At 38.5% G+C, this 25707-nt stretch overlaps 1 protein-coding gene across 4 annotated transcripts in view; it reads left to right on the plus strand.

Annotated features, from left to right (window-relative positions):
* Positions 1-25707, plus strand: part of PCLO (piccolo presynaptic cytomatrix protein) — a 402813-nt gene that overhangs the window by 353803 nt on the left and 23303 nt on the right. The window lies entirely within an intron of this gene.

A 25707-nucleotide genomic window follows, 5' to 3' on the forward strand; every position in this document is an offset into this window, starting at 1 on the left:
TTTCAAGATCAAATGATATTTTTTCTGTAGTTCACTTATCTGTGTTGTGGATCAGGTGAGCTCTGCAATTGACTGGGAGAAGTGTTCATTCCCACTTTCCATTAATTTGTAGAGCGCTCCCATAGTTGACATTTGTATTCTCATTTGCAAATCAGGATTTAGTGCTATACTTCAAACCTTTTAATACTAGTACTATTTTTACATTTTCAAATATTCTTAATAGAGAACTGTGAAAGGTAGCCAGTGGATGGCTCTCTTTGAAACCGTGCAGAATAAATCCGATTGCCTAAACATGCAATCTACTGCTACTTGAAATATTTTAGTCACCCAAGTCATTCACGCAGGCCTGGCAAATATGGCAGGGGACTTAGAGGAACAAGATATTTAGGACCAGTAGCTGGACGTGAAGCAAGGTAGGACTCTTAAATAGCAACGAAAACTGGTCTCTAGGCAACTGAATCAAAACTGTAGCAACAGAGCTCTGATTCAGCTCGCGGGGTGTGACATCGAAATTTAGTCATGTATGTAAGTGGAATCACTAGGGGAAAATATGCTCCTTTTGTAACTGTTCACCCACTTGAAAAATGTGCTAATGTTTTGCTGGGAATAGTTTCTGTGCTATTAAGATGTATCAGTTAAGTTATAAGTGAATATTGGAAAACAGTACTATTTACTTTGCTGACACAACCAAATGGTCAATATGAATAACTGTGAGTATTGCTATGATAATCTTTGTTTCTCTGAACATATCATCTTGTCATATTCTGTATTTTCATACTACTTAATAATATAAAATAATGCAGAGTTTTGCTCTTGGACACTGTGTTACAGTTATTTTTATGATATGCATTGTTGCATGCTATCTTACACTGGACGTTCTGCCCTGAGCAGATGAAATACTTCATCTTCTTAAACTTCAGTAAACCTTATGATACATATTGTGATCTTCATTGAGTTATGCAAACCAGTTTCTCTATTCGTTTCAGAAAGTGCAATATCTTCTGTTTAAAGATTTCTTATGACATGCCATGGAATATTACAGACATTACAGACAAAAAGTCCAATTGCATTCCATGTAAGGATTGAAACTAATGATTAAAAGCACATGATTAATATCTTGATTCAGTTGTAGATCATGATTGGTCTTTCTGCCCTATGAAACTGCTCAGCCAATAGATCCCAGATGGTATTTTCCACCTACCAACTATTCATCCAGTTAAGAAATATATGGGGGAAATTATTTTCATGTATTTCAAAAGTGTGAATTTGCTAGGTAATCCCAAATTGCCACTAATTCTAGTAGAACAGAGATTATATAGATATAAATAGCATTTTAATTTAAATAGTTTACTATACAGAAATTTTGGATAGTCTTATTTTGAAGATGCTCTATACATGCAAAATACCATTCCTCTACAATTACAGACATTGAGTTTCACCTCAAACAAAGACTCTTTTAGGAAAGATGAACATGTCAGTAAGCATGGCCTGGCTTCACTCATTCAGTATTTTTTAGAGTAAATGAGCACTCACGGTGCTTCTGTCATGCTGTGCTTGGCCTCATTGCTTTTAGGACTTTAAACCAGAAAACTGTCAATTTTGTATAGGAGCAGAGTGGTTCCACACCCACATCTTCCAAAAGAGTGGGTTTTTTCTTTTGAAAAAAAATTTTCCCATATAGTCCATATTCTGAATAACAAAAACTTCTCTACGCAGTTAGTTCTGCCATGGCCCAGAGGCTCACTTTCTGGCATTTCCAGTGGTCCTTTGAGCATGATCCTTTGAGTGTCATAAAATTAAGTCCCGTTGGTGATAAAAGGAAGACTAGAGAATACATGGGCCCTATCTGGAAGGAAAGGGGAGACCTGGTTAGCTGGGACGTGGAGAAGGCTGAGAATTCTTTGCCTCAGTCTTCAACTGGCAAGTGCTCCAGCCACGCTGCCCAAGTAGTAGAAGGCAAAGGCAGGGACTGGGAGAATTAAGAACTGCCCACTGTAGAAGAAGATCTTTGAGAATAGCTAGGGAACCTGAAGGTGCACAAGTCCATGGGACCTGATGAGATGCATCCCCAAGTCCTGAGGGAACTGATGGATGAAATGGCTAAGCATCTGTCCATGGGACTTGAGAAATCATGGCAGTCTGGTGAAGTTCCCATGGACTGGAAAAGGGGAAACATAACTCCCATTTTTAAAAAGGGGGAAAAAGAAAACACAGGAAACTACAGGCCGGTCTCACCTCTGTGCCTGGCAATATCATGGAGCAGACCCTCCTGGAAACTATGCTAAGGCACGTGGAAAAAGAAGTGATTGATGACAGCCAACACAGCTTCAGTAAGGGCACATCGTGCCTGACAAATTTGGTAATCTTCCATGATGGGGTTACAATGTTGGTGAATGAGAGAAGAGCAACTGATGTCATTGACGTGGATTTGTGCAAAGCTGTCCTACATGACCTCCTTATCTCTGAACTAGAGAGACATGGATTTGATGAAGGGACCACTCAGTGGATAAGGAATTAGCTGGATGCTCGCACTCAAAGAGTTACAGTCAACGGCTCAATGTCCAAGTGGAGACCAGTGATGAGTGGTATTCCTCAGGGGTCTGTACTGTTCAACATCTTTGTTGGTGACATAGTGGGACTAAGTGCACCCTCAGCAAGTTTGCCGCTGACACCAAGCTGCGTGGTGTGGTTGCCATGCTGGAGGGAAGGGATGCCATCCAGAGGGACCTTGACAGGCTTGAAAGGTGGGCCTGTGTGAACTTCATAAAGTTCAAGGACAAGTGCAAGGTCCTGCATGTGGGTTGGGCCCATCCCAAGCACAAATACAGTCTGAGCAGAGAATGGATTGAGAGCAGCCCTGAGGAGAAAGACTTGGGGGTGCTGATGGATGAGAAGCTCAACATGATCTGGCAATTTGCACCTGCAGCCCAGAAAGCCAACTGTACCCTGGGCTGCATCACCAGCATGACCACCAGGTCAAGGGAGGTGATTCTCCTCCTCTATTCTGCTCTTGTGAGACCCCACCTGCAGCACTGCATTCAGCTCTCAGCCTCCCAATATAAGAAGGACATGGACCTGTTGGAGGAAGTCCAGAGAAGGGCCATGAAGATGCTCAGAGGGCTGGAGCGCCTCTCCTAGGAAGACAGGCTAAGAGAGTTGGAGGTGTTCAGCCTAGAGAAGAAAAGGCTCTGGAGAGACATTATAGCACCTTCCAGTACCTAAAGAGGGCTGACAAGAAAGCTGGAGAGGGACTTTTTGCAAGAGAATATAGTAAAAGGACAAGGGGTAATGGCTTTAAATGGAAACAAAGTAGATTTAGATTAGATATAAGGAAGAAATTCTTTATTCTGAGCGTGGTGAGGCACTTGCACAGGTTGCCCAGAGCAGCTGTGGCTGCCTCATCCCTGGGGGTGCTCAAGGCCAGGCGGGACGGGGCTGGGAGCAGCCTGGGCTGGTGGAAGGTGTCTCTGCCCATGGCTGGGGTGCTAGAACCAGATGGTCTTTAAGGTGCCTTCCAACACAAACCATTATATGATTCTGTGATAAGTAAGAAACTCTGTCCCTGTATAAATGACTGAACCTGAACAGAAAATTGCAGAATATTCTAGTAAAGCCTCTGTAGATGTGCTTTCACACCCAAGCAGAAAGAATAGATTGGTACTATTTCAAAATTTGGTGATGCACAACTCTTCCAGGGTTTCCTTTTCTGCATGCTATGCATTTGCCTGAATTACAGATTAAAAACAAAAAACAAAACAAAAAAAAAACAAAACCACAAACAAAAAACCCCCCACAACAACAAAAAATCCAACAAACAAGCTCTGTGATAACATCAATCTTTAACAGGCAAATTTTACAATTCTGTAATATTTCTTCCATCTGTTCAGAGTAGTCTAGACTAAAAACCACCCTTTTATTTCTTAATTTCTGAGCTTTGCAGTTCATCAGCCTGGATTATAAAAAAAAGTAATGAAGTTTTAACAGTTTCATCACTTAAATTTATATTTCATTAATTAAGACAGTCTAATCTTTATTTATAAGAAAAATGGTTGAAATACCACACAAAATTTAAAACAGGCTAGGAGGTCATTTTCTAATAACGTTTTCATGGAAAGGTGCATGATCTCTAGTAAGTGATTGTCAATCATTTGATGTGTAATTTTTCCCTTAAAGCTTTCTGAATAGTCCTGGTGAAATTTTCATCCATCTTGTCTACACAGAATAGACCCTGGAGCAAATTATCTTACAAACTGTATCACATTTTCCCTTGAATTGATACCCAGGAGTAATAGTGGATTAGCTTTCTCAACCAAAATAAGGCATGAAACAAACTGACAGCACAGGAACAACTAAGCATTTGCAGGTTCTTCAAAGTAATTAAAACTCAGAAAAAAAAAAAAACCCAAAACATTCTCCTTTTACTTGCTGCTTAGTTAGGCTAGAGTAACTCTGTTTAAGCCAAAGGACTCACTGTGGTATGACTGCGAACAGACTAAGGGCTTCAGATGTTGCTTAAATCAACTTGCTGCCTCCCTACATGTTAAAGATTTAGCATTTGGAATTTTTTAACTCAAATAGTTGAAATATCAGAACTATTGTGTTGGTGCTTATGAGGATGTTCAGGGAGAAATTATCTTAATTTTGGACCTTCAACCAGAAAGTTATAAGAGGAGAAAAAAAGACAGATGAAGGAAATTATTAAGGGCTAATCACAATACAGTTACTGAGGTCTGCAAATGCTTTTGCCTATGCACAAATCTGTACTTTGATGTCTTGGTTGGCCAGGCTGAAAATATGGGGTTTACTGCTAATGAGAAACTTTTCTTGCACTTGTCTGAATCACTTAACACAAAAAGAGGACTGTGAGATCAGATTAAAATACGTTGCTTAATATTCATGAAGGAGGTTATAATTAGAATTTAACTTCTTGCTGGATTAAAATTACAGGGAATTTTATTGCCCTTCCACAAGTAATGGTGAGTTTGAATGAAAACACTGAGAGAGGGAACAATGTTGGACGGAGATCAGGTTAAATATTAAATTTATGTAAATTTGAGATTGTCTAAGACTTCCCTTCTTTTATAATCAAGTCTAACTTATATCTATGTATCTCTTAGAATGCAACTTCTGTGAAACATAAATTTATCTTAGGCCATCTAACATGTATGCCAGAAAGACATAGTTAGCCATTTTTCCCTCACAAGCATTTTTCACTGTAATTGTTCTTAAATGTAATATATATATATATATAAAAGAAAGGAAGTATTACAACATTTGTAGACACTTCCCCCACAAAGATGCATAATGGAAACCAGATGGTAAAACATCCAGTCACTTGATTTAAATGTTTGGAATAAGTTCTTTGATATTTAATGGAGAAGCACTGTAATTTAGGTATGAAAATGCAAAAAATGTGATAAAAGAGACTCTAAGGTGGATGTTCTGGGTTTGGACCAGAGAGATTCGCATTAATTCATGGAAGGAAGCAAATTTTCTGGTGGTTTGATGGCAAAATTAGTGGAATCCCCATTCTGGGGAAGTCCTGAGAGGCTCATGCTGGAGGATCTCCATCACAGGAGAGAGGCAGAAGTGCCCCCCTGCCACCTCAGCAGCCCTGGGATACCAGGGGCTACAGGACAGAAGTCAGCCTTGCTGTAAAGCAGATGAACACCAGTTACTGTTGTGATAGCAGCCAGTTACTGTAGCAAAGGGTTTCTGGTGTGCTCCCAGAGCCCGGCAGCACCTCATTTTGGGATACGGCCTCACTTTCTGTGGGGGCTGATTCACCACCACTTTAGGCCAGCATTCCAAAGTGTATCAGCTCCTAGTTCATGTGATATAATTTGTCCCTGCAGATATCTAAGTCTTCTCATGAACTACATGATGACTTTAAAATACTCTAGGTATTAATATATCCTTAACTTCCTCTGGTATGAAGGAAATTCTCTACTGATCTCTACCAATGTATTTTTCATTATTAAGCCAACTGCTTTTGTTGCTTTTCTCAGTCAGCAATCAGAAAAAATATAGTAGGTAACTTCTTCCAGAAGGCTAAACTATAGAATAAAATACAACCCACAGAATGAGTAAAGCGGAAGGGTGTTTAGACAGAGCTCGTATTTCTTACCGATACTCAAAGATGGGTGGTAAGTTAATCAAGAGCAGCCCTGCAAAGAAAGCCTTGGGGTACTGGTGGATGGGGAGTTAGGCATGACCCAGCAATGTGCGCTGGCAACCCAGAAAGGCAGCCATGTCCTGGGCTGCACCACCAGCAGCATGGGCAGCAGGGCGAGGGGGGGGTTCTGCCCCTCTGCTCCGCTCTCCTGAGAACCCCCCCTTCAGCGCTGCGTCCAGCTGTGGGGCTCCCAGTACAAGACAGACATGGACCTGTTGGATCAGGTCCACAGGAGGGCTGGAAAAATGATCGGAGAGCTAGAACACTTCTGTGAAGATAATTATAAGAGAGCTGGTGGTGTTCAGCCTGGAGAAGAGATGGCTCCAGAAAGACTTTATTGTGGCCTTCCAATATCTAAAGAGGGCTTATAAGAAAGACAGAGGCTTTTTACCAGGGCCTGTAGTGACAGGACAAGGAACAATGGAGTGGATTCAGATTGGAGATAAGGAAGAAATTTTTCACGCTGAGGGTGGTGGAACAGTGGAACAGGTTTTCTAGAGAAGCTGTGGATGCCTTATCCCTGGAAGAGTTCAAGGTCAGATTGGATGGGGGTTTGAGCAGCTGGTCTAGTGAAAGATGTCCCTGCCCTTGGCAGCAGGGTTGGACTAGATGGTCTTTAAAGGTCCCTTTCAACCCAGATCATTCTATGATGCTATGAGATGAAAAAGGTGACAATAATTATTGAAGGGTTCAACACACAAACATCAAATACTCCTGTACCCGTGGGAGTGGTATTCTGGGAAAAGTTGCCCATTCAGGCAAAGGTATTTTGCAGTTACAGGAGTAGAAACACTTTTTATCTCTTGACAGTGGTTTCTTCTGTAGCTTTGCCTAGGAGCTTCAGGCACCCATATCTTACTTGCTTTGCCCAGTGTTTTGTCTTGAACAAATACAGTCAGTGACTCTGTGCTGGGAAAATTTCGCTTTCTTTTCAGTTTCTTAACTTTGTATTGAGCTTCAATTACTGAAGCAACATTAGAATGTCACATGTGTAGTATTGGGAAGTAAGAGTCTGAGAACTGTCATCTGCAAGGAAAGTTGAAAGTATCATCATATATCATGCAACTGCTCACCTCTATGTTTATGTGGGGATGTGACTGAATAGACAGAGGGATTGTGAATCCACATGCCCAAGGTTACTAGCAAGAGTAGTCTCCAATTAACCTACAAATCATACACCAACACGTATTTATTTTTTTAAAATGTAGTTAAACTGAAAATTATCTTCCAGAGAGGAAATTCTTATCTCCTACAGCATAATCCCCAACTCATAACACACTAGCGGTATATAAATCAGCAATACATGACCAAGGCAGAACCAGGCACTTTCAGAATAGCAAAGAATTTATGTTCTTTTGGAATAGTTTCATGTTTCTGCACGAAAGCTTGATCAAATTCTTTTTGAGGCCTTTTTAGTGACCTTGAAATTCAGATTCAGGGCTGCCCCACTGCCTTGGATTCAGACTGGAATCTGAAAAGCACAAGGAGCACCATCTCTTTTGTTCTTGCACACGTCAAATACTATCTTTGCTGTCTGCTGCATTCCCAATAACTCAAATATCTCAGGAGTATTGAACCTTTAATCCTAACATATACTAAAAGATAAGAGAACCTGAAAAAACAGTCTGGACTTGCAAGTATTTTTCAGGAATCAATAGGATCTTTTACTGACCAAGCATGAGACTGTTGACTTGATTGTAATAGGTATTGATCCAGCTGAAATGTTACCAACGCTGACTTGAACAGTGGCTGAATTGCATTTTTTGGTTTTGAGTACATGTCCAGCAGTACATAACAAAAGAAATTGCTGCATGCTCTCAGTGTCTTTCCTCAAGAGCAATATAAGCCTGGTGATATCTTTTTTTAAAACCCATTTTAAGCAGATGTAATACTGCTTTTATAGTCTTATTGCCATTTTGATTTGCAGGTAGATGAGGTTAGTTTGTGAACTAAAAAATTACTGTAATCCTTGTCCAAGAAGAGATCTAAATGAAAGAAAATGGTATTGCCAGACTTCTTTACTATCTCTATAAATAAAAAAAGCTAAAATTCAACCTGGCATTGTTTAAACTGTCTTTAATATAAAATCACAACCTTGCTTTCTGCCATCAGGTTCTACCAAAGGCCTACCATCTAAAACTCTTGACAGCATAAGATTAATCAATGCTACGAAATTTGAGCAGAAAATACCTGCAAGGGTGATTTCTTGCATGACTAGCTGCTTCAGCACAGAGGAAAAAAAAAGGACAGAAAGGAATAGAATAGAAGTAATGAAAGCACTTGCAGCTAGCCTGTCACACATTGATCCCTTCATACTGTATCTCCTTTCTTTTGGGGAATGCAAATTTTAATTTAAAAAAATTGAAAATGTCAGATATGCTTTCAGTCACAAAGTATCCTTAAGCAATGAACCCAGCTTGTGTACTGACAGTAGTCTTTATCCTCTCATTTTTTTTAAGCTATCTGTAATATTTTATGCACACTCCTTCAATCTAGGAATAGCCATACTTCTAATACCTAAATACTACACTAATTTGAAGAAGTGATTAAAGTTCAACAACAACAGCAGTATTGTAAACCTAAGAATCATCATCTTCCTCTCTCAACTCTGGGAAACATTCCTTTTATCTATCCCTGATTGGCCCAATACCCTAATTTGCCCACCTGGCTCTCCAGTAATAATTGGAGCAATTAGTTCTGCCTTCCTGAGGTATTTGCCAGTACAGTCCAGCTGGTTTTCCTAAAAGGAAGCAGAAAGTATTTAAATAAGAAAAAAGACTGCAGCCAGAGATAGAAACAGAGCAGAAAAAAGGACAAGATAATCTATAGTCTTGTATTTGCATCACAAGCAACATTGCTTTACATATTTACAAATCATCCTGTTCCTGAATTGTTATTATAAAGTGTCATTAAAAGAAAAAAAAAATCACAAACCATGGAGCCTGACTGTGATTAACTAGTAGCTGGCCAAGAGCTTGTGCCACCCTCGTATGAACTGGGACTGAATGGATATTAGCCATTAAATTGTGTGGCAAGAAAATTCTAAAAAAAACCCCTGGATTTCTTTCATTTGCTTAAACTTTCATTTACACAGTCTGCTTTTCCCATGGGATCTGTAGAAAATTAACAGATATTAAGACAAACAAACAAAAAGAAAAACAGAAAAACCTGAAAGCGCATGTATTTCATCTTGAAACCAAAATACCACTCTTTGATATGATGCTTCAGTAATCACCTTGAAAGATAATTTTCTTGCCTAAATGAAGATAATCACTTTTATTGGCTTAGCTCTGAAATGCATTTCCACAAACAAAGCTGCTTGGGACCTTCAGGAGGTTTCTTCTGGTGCCTTCTTGGAGATGTAACGGGCTCAGAGTGTTTGGGCTGGGAATCAGAGTGCTAGTAATTCCATCAAAAATTAGACAAAGCTACATGGTTTCATTTCTGGAAAACAGAAAAAAAAGTTTTGGTAGAATTCTGTAATCTGTGTCTTTAAGGATATGATGGTGAAAGAATTCTAATTTAATACCAGATGGCACAATTAATACAAATACCAGTTAATAATGAAGACCTTCAACACTGGAAAGCAAACAGGGGGAGTAAGGGAAGATGCTGCAATGTATGGGTACTGGACCTGAGCCTTGTCTGGTGTAAGTCTGAAGAAAGGCTGCTTCAACTAGTGAGTAATTTAAAACAACTTTGAAACAGTCGCTTGTCATGACATGTGCTCATTTAGCATCAGCAAAAGTCAGGTTGTAGCATTAATATGATGAATTGCTAAATCCTAAATAAATTCCCCACTGTGATGAAAATGAAACTAGGAGGCACTGAGCAGGGGTTTTAAATGTCATCTTCCTGGATAATTCAGGTGATCTCCGTCATTTAGCAGTGTGATTAGACCCTGGAATTTTGTGCATACTCCAGGAAAAAGAAGTAAGTAAAATAGACCTGTTTTAAGCACAAAAATGTCAGTGCTCAAACGTGTATGAGCTATTATGTAGCAGGAATGGGGCTGAGGGGATTTCAAGAGGTCATCCCATTGCTTCCAAACACAATATTGTTCTTAAAAGGCTTTTGACAACTTGCACCAAAAAAATTCTTAGTGGCCATAGAGACTTTACAGCTTCATTAGTCTGTTCTAGTGCTTTATTATCCCTGACACTTAAATGTTTTTCCTAACTTCTAGCCTAATTTTGCTTGCTGAAATTAATGCTCAAAGAGAGAAGGAAGAATCCAAAAATCTAAGCTCCTCCCCTCACAAACACAGCATATTTTATGAAGGACTTCCTATAAATAGATTTTTCTAAGCTTGCCTACAAATGTTAACACAGCTGTTCCTACCAAACAGTTCTGTATGGAGCTGGGCTTTTGTTGCATTTTTTTTAAATGTAAAAAAAAAAAAAAAAGGAATATCATAACCTGTTTCTATACTTGACAGTCCTTTGTAATTCTTAATGTTTGTAACTCATGTAAAAGGAGCTGGTATTGTATTACATGTGTGTGGTTTAGAAGATTATTTATTCTTTATTATTTCTGTTAGATAATGTAGAGCTTGCTTAGAAATTAAACTATTAAGCTGGAGGTACAGAAATGAGTTTTTTATTTACCCTCGTGTTCTTGTAGTATAAACCGTTGGTTTTTTAGACTAATGGTCAGTTGCCTTGGAACGCTGTTTAAATGCAGATGAAACTAGAGCATTTCCAGGTGGGATCACATGGCAAGCTAAAATTAAACTTCAGCTGATATTTATGTTAGCATGTGAGACTGTTCAGAATTATTGGACTGGAAGTTGTGTTTCAATACAGTTTTAGGAAATCAGTGCATTAGAATGAATATGTATCTCCTACAATGAAATTGCCTAGATGCATCTGATTCTCACGGTAGAAAGTCTGCTTTCATATCTATAATTAGAAGCTTGTGCTTTGTCCCCAGTTTATTTTCAGGCTAATATGGTTTTCATAATGCTCCATGTTCATTATTTCCTCCTATGAGAGCAGTCTGAGAGGCTTGCAGCTCTAATGAAATGTGTTACCCATTGCAGCATTATGTGAATAATGTTTTGTCTGCTAAGGAAAAGCTTCAGAGTGGGTATTTCTCTTACAGAATTCCTAACAGTTTGTCCTGTGCAGGCATTTTTAATTCCCTTAGGCTATTATATGTTGCTCTTCTCTTTTGTGTATTATTTATTCTGATACTACTAGGCTATGCCTGGGAGGGAATCAAATGGACAGAACACCAGATAAATCCAGCAGCAGTGATGTACTCTGCGTGTAGAGTAGGATGCAGTTTATATATCTTTACCTACAAAGGGATTCAGGGGCTTGAAACACAGATGTTTCCTGCTTTTTTAAATACCCTGAAGTGTTTTTCTGCCTCAATCCAGTTGCTGCTCCAGAAAGTCATGGGTATCCCACAGGTTCTTCATCATATCTGCCATTCCCGAGCAGATACTTCAGTTTCACTACCACACCTTAAATGACCCATGTGTGTACAGGCATAAACCTGATTTCCTACTACAGCCAAGAGTACTCAGAATTCCCCGCAGTGTCAGCTGCTATGGACTACAGACTGCCAGTCCTTTTCTGTTGTCTGTTAAGAACCAAAAGATTGTAAGGAAAATTTATTTATTTTAGTTTGCATGTCTATAGTTTAGGTGGCTGATGTTAAATGAGATTAGTTAAACCAAATGGTCCCCAGGTTTGCATGTGTGTAAGTGCCATCCACTGCATCATTTTTTCTTTTCTGAAACACCCTTTGGTATGCTTTATTTTCATTATATTTTCTCTTTTAGGCTTTCTTTTGACTTTTTTGTCTGCCACATTGGCTTAGCACTCTGACTGATTGTGATGCGATAATATAACATGATTGACTTTCCATGCCTTGGAAAAATGCACAAAGCTTCTGGAGATCAGCTGGGTCAAACACCTAATGCACACATCTGCCTCCATGCTTCATGCTGCTGTTGTATCTAGACGTTCACATATTTTCCAGCAGTCTGCTAACATACTGCCTATGATAATTAGTCAGTTTCTAGGATCTACTAGAAAAAAACCCATATGTAATTTGCATCACTGCCTGCCGAGCATGCTATGGATTCTTGCTGCTTCCTCCTGCTGCTCATCTAATATCTATAGCATTTATTCACTAGCCTCCTGATTGCCTTGACTGCATCTGGCTAAGTGTTTCACTTTTTAGAAACATATTCATATTCATAGAATACTCTTATATTCTTGAAGGAATTTGGTTCTCACTGATCTGAATACAATCATTTGATTATATTTTTTTTAGTAAGTTATGCCCTTCTGACTAGTCTGATCATCTTCAGAGTTCCTTCTTTCTTGGCAAGTAAAGGAGAGAAAAGAGAGGCTTTCCTTCTTGTCTCTGGACATTTGAGAGAGTAAGAAACTTACACACCTTAACTCATTGTTTATATGTTGGTTTTAAGGCTATTTAGTGTTTTGTTTATGTTTAAAAGCAGTACACCATGTCTATGACATTATACAGACAGATTTTTCATGCTATCTTCCATGTTTAAAAAAGTGAAGCCTACAGAATATCCACACCAAGTATCTTCCTTTGTACTCAGCACTTTCTTTTCAAACACACCCACAAAGCAAAATTACCTAAATTCCTATAAAACTATACTACAGCTTATTATAATCTAGAAACTATACAGTGTAACAATAGTTTTGTAAGTCCATAAGAAATTTGTACATGAAAGCTAGCATTTCCAAAGAAAGGAATCTGAGCAGCGTTAGAAAGAAAATGAAAGAAAATTAACAAGAGATTATTTTTTTCCTGTTGATGAACATTCTGGGCACGAAAAGAGCTTTCACATTAAAATGGAAACGGAGTTTGGGAAGCAGAGCTGAGGAGCTGCTCTTTCTCTCTCCTTATCAACAACACCTTACCTGGACGTTGTTCCATTGACTGAAGGGGCTACTTCAAATTTACAAAACGATACAAAGAGACACTGAAGAGTCTCAGCTTGCTTTCAGAAAATGACTGGAGCATTCTCTTCTGGAATTACATAAATTGAGGATTAATATTCTTTTTTTATTGGGGATACCTCCAAGAATCATGCAACATGAGAAATAAATTTTTACAATTTATCTGCAGCAGCAGAACCAATTTGAAAGCATATTGTTTTCCAACAGAAACCTGAGAAGCACCAATATAAGTGAGACAAAGCCAGTCTTCCTAACAACTTTTGCCATTCTCTGAACAAAGCCCAGTAACTAATGTCGTTGTACACCGTCCTTTTCTTCCCAGCCTCTTGAAATTGGCTTGTTCCATCTAAGTGGTGGTACGTACGTACAGACTTATCAAGAAGGAGGAAAAGTAGAGAGGCCAAAGCCCCCCCCATAAATGCCTCATTATTCTGGGTGTATGCCTTGTCACGTTGTAAGGCAGACTGCACTGAAATCACAGATGCATCCAAGAATAATATGACAAATCGGTCCCCTCTTTATTGGCAGCATCTCCTCCCTCAGGTTACTTGTTCTGAATCAAATTCCAAAATTAAATATTGCAGTTTTCTTGTTGAACAAAGCTGAGTAATTTGTTTCAAGTAAAATTTTCTGCCACTGGCTAGAGTCTAAGTTGAAGACAGCTTGAAAAACAGGTACAATAGGAACTGATGTAAATCCTGGGAGAAAGGGGACACACACACACACAAACCACAAACACATTCTTTCTTCCCAGCCCCTCTCTGGAATCAACTGAATATATGGATATATATTTAAAGCACTGACCAAAAGAAATAATTATTCAAATTTCTGCTATAATTTTGAGCAGAAAATTCTTTCTTAGAGATAATATGTCTGTTATGTTCATAAATTAAATAAAAAGTGGTGAGATCTTTTTGGATGCATTTTGTGAATTTATATACATGACTAGTTTTACCTGAAAAATCCCAATCAAGATCAGGTTTTTTTTCATAACAAAGCTCAATGTAAACAAATATCTCAGAACAGAATTCTTCAAAACATTACAAGTTTTGATGAAATTTTAGATTTTAAATTAAAAAACATCTTAGGAAGGGTTACATAAAATTGACATCTTTCTCCCTTAGTTTCTTAATGAGCCATTTGAATGAATAACCTGATCTTTATAATGTAGTTTCCCATGACAAAATGAGGGTTCCAATACTGCCTAAAATGCTTTGAGAATACTGGCTGGGGCACCTTAGGTAAATACTTTTCCTGATGGTACCAGTTACCTTTGGTGGTTAGTAGAGGAACTTCAAGGTTTCTGCATCATTTTAAGACAGTGGAGTTAGCACCCAAAAATGATGCTTCTATCTGGAAAATATAGATAATGCACACTCTGTGTGCATTCTGTCCTTCTTAATTATTATCTGTGCGATCTCAAATGGACATATGCCATTACATTCAACTCATTGCAATAACATACAGCTGAGGCATACATCACTCAAGTGCTATCCACCCCAACCCAAAATGGGATTAGGAGGAAAGACTGCTGATGGTCAGTCCCTCTGCTATCCCCCTGGAAATTTTCATAGAGCGTACTGTATACCTTGTGGTCTCCTTTTCCTAAAAGCAATCATCTATTTATCCACCTGTAGACAAATGTAAGTCACAAAACTTCATCCATATCCATTCCACTTGAGATAGCGGAATATTTTACCTTCAGCATCACTCCAGTATGACTGTGAAATCCTCAGCAGACAACCAGTCTTGTGTAGCCTCACAAAAACTGTAGTCAGCTTACATGTGTAGACCAAAATCCATAACTGTCCCATCTACTTTGCACTAAATCTAACCTCTTTGTAGGAAGACAGAAATCTTCAAAGATAACTTAGTCACAAGGTATGGGGGAAAATAGAGAGAAAAAGATTCTCCAAGCAAAATTTCACTGAAAAAAATAATAATGTCAGGGATCACAGAAAACAGCCCACTAAGCAAGCTGAGCATGACCCTGCTAAGAAATGCAGCAGTGACCAAGACCTACAGTCTAAAAGCAAATGCTTCCCTGCTTTACATGAAAATATTCTCTCTGACACCATTATGTTCATGCAGGCTGCATCTACCTTGTTATGATTCAGAGCAACAACATAACTTTGAAACAAATTCTTCAATTTTTCCTTGCTTGACATTGTGTTGATTTGCTTTTTTGGAAACTGTTCCAGGTGAGCACAAAATGTGCTCCTGTCTTTAAATATGTCATAGCCAACAATGGGGCCTTTGGACAGAACTGGACCACATGCAGAAAAGGAACATTTGTATCACAGACCAGAGTAATTCCAGTTTCAAGTAAAAGCTGTTTATACAACATAGAAATAGGTGCCTCAGAACTGATCTGATTTCTTCCTATTGCGCCAGACTAGTGCTGCGTAGACACAGTAAAAGGTAATTAAGCAAACACCTAAGCATAAGCCTGTATCATTTGAGAACCCAGTTTGCTGTCGATCTTTAAAACTGCTATATATAAAAAAATAAAAAAATTGGTATATACACACCTCTTTTTCATGCTGTCACCCTGTGATCAGTTTGGTGAGAAAACCCCTTTGTTCTGGAGTCACACAAAATAAAGGCGATAGATGTCAGCTGCCATATTCTATAAGAAATCAAACAAGAAAGAGGTGAACACTGATAAATATTTCATCTCGTTCTACCACACTGCACTGAGGGAAAGCCTCTAATAAAGAGTCTTTCAGGTTCTTTTGAGGAGGAAATAAATAAAGACACACAAAAAAGTCCCACAATATTTCCATTTATTTCCCTATAATTTTTTTCTTATGCTAGGTCATTCATTTTATTTGAACTGAATTTATCTATAAGGAAGTGCTATCCAGTGGGTTTTTTTATTCACCTCAAGACACATATTTAAAGCTCTTAATATAAGAGACATTGTTGTGTTGCAGACAATCAGGATTCTTGTGGGAGGTGTTACATGTTTTTTCACTCACTGTATGAACTGAATTAAGTAAGTTAATGTCTCAATATATGTGTATATTCATTCATAAAATTATGTTACACTCATCCTTTCCTAAAGGTTTTGGAATTCAGCTTATGCTTATGACAGGAGAGACTGCCTCCAGTGAGTTAATGGGCATTTTGCCATTGGGATTCAGAATTCCTCATAGTGCCCTTTGAGTTCTGCAATAAATTGTGAAATAAATTACTCGAATATATTTCATTGCATTGTATGGGAAACGTTGCATCACTATACTATAAAGTATATAAGGTGTATACATAGTCATGACATACGTAGATGACATACAGAATCAAATAGATGTAGTGGGCTAGTTGATGTGTTATGGATTAGATCAGGACATACTCCATGAAAGTCACTGAAATTTCATCAGCCTGAGTGGCACAAGAGAAGATGGACCACACAATGAGAAACTTTCACGTACTGTGAAAAACACAGTAGCAGTATTGGAGAGTGCAGCAAAATTAGGATCAAAGCATTTAGCTGACTGAGCAACTGAAGTGCTGCAAAGGATCCCTGAAGGTGGGAGGTCTGTCCTCTGAGCAACCCCCAGCTCAGGCTCTGCAGCTTTCGCTCCATTATTAGTGTAGCAGCACTTTTGTCCTACTCTACCTATGCTCTTTAACTCCCCAGGTTTTCACTGGACTGATTCACTGTACTATACTTACTTTAAATAAGCAGTATTTTATTTCAGAATGTTGCTTATACAAATGTAAGGAATCCTTTGCAACAGAAACTTATTGGAATTCAGATCACCTGTCTTGTCCTCAGAGAAATATCCAAAGCATGCAATATTTTTGCTCCCCTAGCTGGTTTCTGTACTCATGTTAGTGTTGTTTGGGGGGGTTTTTTGTGGTTGTTTTGGGGTTTTGTTTTGTTTGGGGTTTTTTGGAATTGCAGTTAGATTGTAAAAAAGGAAGGTAAGTTTTATTAATAATTTGAAGTAGAAAATTTGTATAATACCACGTTAGGAGCAAAAGCGAAGCCAGCAGTTTTAAGTTAATTTAGGTAGCTATAACTTCATAAACTTAAATTTGAGCCCAAGGATTTAGTGTTAATTAGTTCAACAAGTGAATACTTTGTGCTAAGTAAAGGTAGATTTAATATATGTAGATTCCTAAGATTAGGTCAACTTCAATGATGTATACATGTTCATTTGTACACACGTGTACATGTCTATATACATGTATGTGCACATATATAAATGATTGTATCACACATCTATGTATACATATAGATGTATACTTATACATGCTATGACCTAATAATAGTTCTACATACATTTTTGGAAAAAAAACCCCTGGGTTCAGAGCAAAATGCTCCATCTGTGCCTATGGGATTCTCCATTATTCAAAATATCACTTTTGATTCATGAGCTTGTATAATCTGGAAAATAAATGCCACTGTTTGTGGCTACAATGGAGAGCAGAAAAGATGAGACCTGTGTTTCATGCTGGCTCTCACACAGAAAGGCAACGAATCCTATTAATCTCACCCAGTTTTACAATCTACTTTCACATGTTCTACTAATTTCATGGTCTTTTTTCTTTAAATACATTTACAATAATGTAATGATTAGTGATTTCATTGGCAATTCCTTGTGAATCTTAAAGAGAAGTTAAGGAGAATTCTGGTCTGTTCCTTTACATTTTGCAAACAGGACCTGCTTAAGTAGTTTAGGAATTTCTATGAATAGTAAAAGTTTTATTTCAGCTTCATACTCATTCTAGTTCTGTTAATTGTATAATTAAAAACCTTAGAGGTTTTTCTACTATATATCTATATAAAAAAAACCAACCAACTAATCCAATTTCCTTCTACAGCTGAGAACTCGGAAATAGACAGTGCAAAGAGAAATTTTATCATGGGAGTTATGGGAGGATCAGCCACTTCAGTAAAACTTTTGCAATCAGTGGAAAGAAATAACCATTTTGAAGGTACAATTCATCTGACCTTCTTTAGAGATCTATTTGCAAATAAGACAAACCACATTCTAGAAGAGCAGTTGCTCTTCCTTTGCTATAAAAGGAGCCTCGACATCTCGCTCAGATATAGACATCACTGTTCAGGCAGATGTATCCTAGCAGCATGGTCTATCTCCAACAGGTGTTAGCTGACAGTCACTATAAAATGTTATTCCATATGCATCAAGAAGTAACTTTTAAGCTCATTTAACTTTATTTGACAAAAATGCTCATTTGATTTGGTCTGCAGATCTAAAATGGTTGCTGTGCTCAACAGCAAGTGTAATTACCATTTGGAGTGTTTGGTTCCATAATTATCTTGAACTAACAAGAAGCACAAGATAGTGTTATGGTTTGGTTTGGTTTGGTTTGGTTTGGTTTGGTTTGGTTTGGTTTGGTTTGGTTTGGTAGGAAAGGCTCTAATTAAGATGTGAAAAATGGAATAGGGGAGAAATTTTGGGTTAGCAGTTTACTCGGATACAACATAATAATCTTGAAATCACAAACATATAACAGGGTAACAGAGAACAGGTTTATTTCATTAAAGATGAAAACTGAGGCAGGTCAAAAATCTCAATTAAAGACCAATTTTGTGCATGTTTATATTACAAATAATAATTCTCTTTTCATTGCATTTATATAACTTAATACTTGCAGTTCTCCAAATTTAATGTTGCTCACCGTCTGATTTTTTTTTCCCCACGGCAACAGGAATTCTGCCAGGATTAGTAATCAATTTAGCAATAAAATAAGTTTCTCTTTTGCTTCTACTTGAGGAAAGCCCCACACTAATCTTCTCTATTCTCCACCTTTCAAATCTCACTGGGAAAAACAACCCCTAACACTGTAGAGATGTTATAGACAGCCTGCAGAATTATTCTATAGATTCAGTGACTGACACAAAGCTCATTAGAAAGAAGAGAGCTAGGAACACTCACGATTCACTGTACCTGGAGTTACTGATTGCCTTGTAATTGGTTTTGTCTCTCAGAAGAGTTTGTGCCTTGTATTTGTTGAAAGAATCTCACCCTCAAAGCACACCAGCAGACAGCAGTCTCCCTCGTTGAGCTGAGGCAAGCCTGGCAAGAAGCCCTGAGTTGCCAAAAAAGACCTATATGTTTTCTTTCTGAATTCTGTAGCTCTGTGGAGATTGCTGCTCTACTCCTGTTTGCTTCAGTGTAGTTCATCACAAAAAGAACACACAGAGTCATAACTTCAGTTGTTATCTCGAGAGGGGGGGGACAAGTAAAACAAATTTAAATATACTTACAATTACTAACTTCCTCCTTTTTTACACAAGATCCCTAATATTTGTCACAACTGGGTAATGAAATATATAACAAGATGATGATATCTGTCTCAGGTTTAAACTGCAGTCTCAGGCCTAGAATCAGGCCTTAGGATAGGCACAGAAATAACCTCAGCAGTTAAGACAAGTTCACTGTCTCATACTTCAACGATTTCTTCTGGGTTCAAAACCATCAGTATTTAGACATCTACTTAATGCTTCATTAATGGAAGGAAGACAAGGATCCCAGCAGGGCTGCCTGCACCAGCTGGGAGGGTGGGAGAGAAACAACTTGGGGAGCCGTTAGAGGCACAAAGATGAAATGGGGAAGTAGGGACAAAGCTGATGTAGGAACTAGTCTGCAAGTATAAAATAAACCTTATCACCTACACCATGGGCCTGTTGGGTAGTGTAGACCTGAAAGCCTGGGAAGTGAGCAGCCCACAAGGAAACTGAGCATGCATCTGTCAAAACAAGAGTGAAGAAAAGCCTAAATTTCATTGTGTAGAGTTTCCTAGGGAATGGTAACAAGGGATTGAAGTATCCTTGAGCTTTGGGCAGCCCCCAGCGGACTGTTAAACGTGGGCTCCCAGCCTGTGCTGCAATCACACCTCTCGTAGGCAGCTGACAAAACCGATCAGGGTTGTTACATTTGCTCTTTGATTTCAGCATAACTGAAGCAAACCTGCTCAGTTCAGAGAACTGCCAAGCTGGCTTTGTAGAAACTTTATATTTAGCTTAGTCCAGCTCACTTCACGAACGCACATTCCCAGTATCAGAAGCCTTTGGGAATCACAACCAACCTTCCATCTGTACAAAGAGCAAACTCAGCCATACATGACCAGCCAGAAAGGTGGATTCATCCTATCTCTCCTGCTCCCTGCAGCAAAACTAAGCAACGAAGAACTGGGCTTACATTCGTGCTACAGCGCTACTGATTTCTATCTCCTGCAGCAAAACTCCCGAATAAACAACGGGACTTGCTTTCATGCAGGAGCGCTGACTTGTTGATAGCACCACGGCTATATTTAAAGCTCTTTTCCTGAGGCAGCTTTTCTTTATAGTTGACAGTAAAATGGATGGTCTATGAAAAGAGATTTTTGTGCCACTATTTGTTTTCAGACATTTGGGGAATAATGCAAGGACCACAAAGCAGATTCAGTGTTCTTTAGACTTCTTTAACATGAGTAAAAAAAAAATAAAATAAAATTGATGCCCAAAGCAGTTTTAAAAATAGTGGAAGTACTGGCATTAGAGACAATGTCCTTGGAGTTTTACATGCTCTCATCTCAAAATGTGTGGTGTCTGCTCAACAGAACTTGTTTAAAGCACTCTTCAAATCTCATTTTCTCTGAGAAAGTCACTGGTAAAATACCACCAAAAACTTTTCTTTAAACACTATTAATTTGGAAAATGGCTTTGTGATCATTATTGCTGCATACCAAGCGGCAAAAGTAACGGTGTAGGGAGCGGGTCATAGGAAGGGATTATTCCCTTCCACCAGGTGCTGGTAAGGCCCTATCCATAACAGTGTGTCTGGTCTGGGGGCTCTGGAGATGGAGGAGACTCCAGCAGAGTGCCAGTACGATCGTTACGGGCCAGTGCAAGGGCTACTGAGGAGGGGCTAAGGGTTTCTTTAAACTCCAGGAAATCAGCTACTCTATGGGTAGCTAAGTACATTATGGGATAGTATAGAGAAGACGGAGCCAGACTCTTCTCAGAGCTCTGGAGCAAAAAAAGGAAATATTCACCAACTGGAGTAAGGGAAGTTCCAGCTGAATATAAGGAAACCTAAAAAAAATCACCATGTAGTTAAGCACTGGGTAGGGTTGCCCAGAGAGACTGTGGAGCCTCTCCAGGAGGTTTTAAAAACTCAACGAACAAGCTCTGCCCAGCCTGTTGTAACTTGGAAGTTAACCCTACTGTGAATGTGAGGTTGGACTGGAGACCTCCGGCAGTCTTTTCCCCCCTGAATTATCAGTCTGTAATTTCTTTACAAATCACACTGTGGTAAACCAGCACTATTGCTGAAAACTGCCATTCTTTCTTTCCCTCCACCTCGTCACATCCTTCCTGGTGGTGTAAAGCATGCGCCGAATGGATTTGTGTGACTAACCCAAAGTCAATACCTTGCCGGGGGCTGGAGGTGAGGTGGCAGTTACTAGGATCATTTCTGCCAACTAGTTCACAAGCATCTCTGGCTAAAGGAGACAACGTCAGTGAAACTGTGGGAAGAGAAAAGCAGGAGTGTGAACAGAGCTCTTTTAGCGCCAATGCCCATTTATGCCATTTTAAGATGAGTAAGAATCAGTGATTAGTTACAGATGAAGATGTTCTTTGCAGCTAGACTTGTGCCAAGATGGTTTTATTTTCTTTAAGGGATCATCTCACCAGAAAGAATTTAAAGCAGCAAACTGCTGCGGCTGTTTATTAAACAATCCATAGTATTTTTCATAACCACTGAGTTGGCCAAATTTCTCTCACATAATTATTGTCTATTGCTTGAGGTTCCCTCTGCCACTGCATACAGATAACATACCCTTTTCTTTCCCTACCTTATATATGCCAGCAAGACCTGGCATATCTCATCACAGGCTTTGTAAATTGGAGGTTATTTAAAAAAAAAAATAATCTTTGCTAAATAACAGAAAAAAACCAAACCAGATTTCCTTTGTCTTTTCTTTGTCTGAGCAGTAGAGTGATGGTTTTATGGGTAAAGCATTGAGGAAGACTCAGCAACAATGTTTGTAGCTCCCAATGGCACTAGTTTTGTTTTTCCAGTAGAGGAGTTAACTCTGCCATGACCAGTGCCGGTTTTCAAAGTGTAACACACAGCTTTCAGAATGAGAAAGCACGCTGCTCAGCAGGATAGCAGACTTGTCTTCTGTCTCTGGATGCATTCTTGATAAAAATGTGCTGCAGCTTGCATGTTGCATGGAGAAAGGAAGGAAATTCAGCATGGAGCTTGAAAGCTCCTTATAATTTTGTCTCTGTTCTTCCCTGAGATAGGTTAGAAAAGTAATTAAGACTACCAATATAAATTTAGTTGCAATTACTGTCTGTAGCTGTAGTTGTCTGACCCTTCTGACTAGAAGACCTGCTTATAATTTTGTGCAAATACTGAACGTAAACGTACAATACAGAGCACTGCAAAACAGGTGCATAAAGAATTCTGTATCTTCTCCCTCAGAATTAAAACAGAAAACAGGATTATTTGATGATTTTTTTCTGCTGGGTTGGGCAACAGTAGACAGCTTTTTATGCTCTTTAAACCTCAGTTTCTTCTAAACTGAAAATAATTATACTATCATTTTAATTTTTTTTGTCTTTTGCCAGCTACCACTGGTATTAATATTACTAAGGGAAGCAAACGAAAATTTTATGAGAAACAGTTTGTGCAAGCAGTTGAGAGTATGTATCACAAAGGGCCTGAGACAGAAACCGATTATTTTGATGAAAGTCATGACTATTAACTGACAGTATGATGGGCACCTCAGGCTTAATTCTATTTAATGTAGAGGGCTGCATCTGTTGTTCAACTGAACTGTATTGTATTAATTTTATTTCAAAATCTGAAGTTGAGTGCCTTGCACGGGATAATTAGATGTCTCACAAGCCATTTCAGAATCAAGTTTAGAGTCTCCCACATGGGTATGATGTCCTTGGTTCCAAGGCATGGATTTAAATGTCTACATTCTTCCCTGTAGGCAAACTATATCAGGAAGGAGGAATGAAAATGGTAAAGTTAAAAAGTGTAGACCTGAGTTCTGTTCTATACATATCCTCAAATTTCAGATCTGAAGATAGAAAAATGTATATATTTGACTAGTAAATAAAGCCCTTCTCTTTGGAAGAGCTACCAATACAGAGACCTTACGAATTCAGCACTGAGAGGAACATGAATATAACAGCACTCACAGACTTGCAGTTCAGCAATAGATCCTCAAGATTTTGCTTGTGAAACCCCATGCAAGGGAACATTTCTGCTATATGTGGTCATAAGGAGGTAAAATTGTGCTGAAATAACTTCAGAGATAAAACATGGTCTTCAGGTACTTCAGCCTTGCAGTCCTGTCTTTCATAATGATAATCACTTCACAGAAATAATTAGTGCTACCACCACAGACAGTATGCCCATTAAAATGGGCAGAGTAGTACAGTCTTTAAGTATCAGTATGTGGTGGTTTCCAAATCAGATAGGCAGCTTGATACTGCTCTCAGGGAAGTCCATGAAAGTCAATTTTGTATGATGAATCCAGATATTGCATTTTGAATTTACCAAAGATGAATTCAGATCCAATCATATTCATTACTACTGAAAAAGTTGTCTCATCGACTTTTAGGAAAACATAATTTCCTTCCAGAGGCAGATCACAATCTGAAATGATCTTTAGTGACTGACATTGAGCTAATCTATATCTATACCTCAATCTTTGCATATTTAAATAATATTTCTACTTTTATTTTTATGCTTCAGTTCTCAGTGATTAATTACTTTTGTTGGGAATGCAGTGAACAGCTGTTCAAGTCACTAAATAATGTCAGACACTAATGAGAACCACTAACTAGTTTTCAGAGCCTGTGAATTTTTCTGTCTTCAATCATTTAATATTCAGCATACACATTAAACAGCTGGATTTATTTCTACAATTTTCTACAGCTGTTAATATTTTTTCTGACCAAGAATTAAGAGACTTGTATTCTGTAGGAAAATATACCTACACAGGCTGTTTTTTGTCATAGGTACAGAAACAATTTGTTGTGCATCAGGTTGCTCACAAATAGCATTTGAGCCAAAACCTGATGCTAGTTCTTCCACATGGTAATGAAACAGGAGTTTCATGTGATACTTTACTGTTCTTCACAAGGTTTTATCTAATGATGCTGAGCATGTCAGCCAGCCTGGTACCTAACTATGGCCTGGCACGGGCTCAGCAAGTCATTCTTCATGAACACTACCCTAAGGGACAGTGCATTTTTGTATTTTTGAGCCAATTCCAGGCAGATACTCGGTAGACATATCATGTCTCTTCAGGATTTCTAAAAAGGCAGCACTTTAGAGATTTTAAATATTCTTTACATCATTCAAGACACTTTGTGGCGACTGTTTAGGGCAAGGCATTGTTCTTCAGTTCATGTAGACCTGAACTGTTGATAAGACTTCAATTCAGTCTTCTCTCTTACAGTATATAATGCTTCTGAGTAAGTTCAAAATCAAGAAGAATGTCTGTTCTGTTTTCCTAAGATCTGTCTTCATTTTTAGTTGAAAAAAAACCTTTTACTTTCTGTTACAAATTGATTGAAACTGTAAAGAAAGCCTGTGTAATTCCTGCTGGCAGTGGAATCATATTCCTGGATGATGATCACAAACACAATATTTGCTATACTTTAATCAAAATTCATGAGTATACAACAGTAATAATATTTCTCCAGGTCCCAGGTATTTCACATTTCAAAACCCACCAGGCAAGTTTTAAATCATGTTACATAAAGAATCTATGTTGCACTTTCAGTTTGTGAGGTCTTGCAAAACCCTACTTCTAATTCCCATATGCACAGCTTTAATTTTTTGAATATAAATTACAAGCAAGACTTCAATAGTCATCTTCAAAAGAGTGGTACTAAATCTCAGAGATTCTTGATAAAATCACAAGTGTTGGCCACAGTACCTAAAGTCTGTGAGGCTTTCACTCTCAAAGCAGTCTCACCTGTGGTAGGAGACAGAAAAAAGCCTCATTTCTGTTTAAAGACAGTTGCCAGACAGTAAATCTACAGGAGCTGTCAGAGCCTTAGCTCTCTATGAGATACTCCTTTGTATTCATTACTGAAAAGGTTCAGTTAATTATACAAATCCTACCGCATATATACTGCCCAGGAGCAGAAAAAAAAAAATTAATGAGTTACAAAAAAGTGTTTGGTTTTTTTTCATTTCTACAGATAGATGGTATTTGCTTCAGTGACTTCAGAACATCTAGGGGGAGTTCCTAAGCCAGCCAGCCAGCCATATTTAAATACAAATACATTTTTTCTGATTCACCTTTTCTAGGGCACACAGTTTAGAAAAGTTTCCCAGCTGCAGGTGGAATTGCTGTTAAATCTAGGTAAAGGCCAACTGATCATAGCCTCAAGACTCCTTACTTCTGACAGACTCTCAGCTCCCACAGAATCACAGAACCATTGTGGCTGGAAGGGATCTCTGGAGATCATTTGGCCCCTGCTGAAGGAGGTTCTCCTAGAGCAGGTTGCACAGAATCGTATCCAGGCAGGTTTTGAATATCTCCAGAGGAGCCTTCACAGCCTGTCTGGGCAGCCTCTTCCAGTGC

This window comes from Falco rusticolus, chromosome 5 (genome assembly GCF_015220075.1).
Source record: "Falco rusticolus isolate bFalRus1 chromosome 5, bFalRus1.pri, whole genome shotgun sequence".
In the NCBI taxonomy this organism is placed as follows: Eukaryota; Metazoa; Chordata; class Aves; order Falconiformes; family Falconidae; genus Falco; species Falco rusticolus.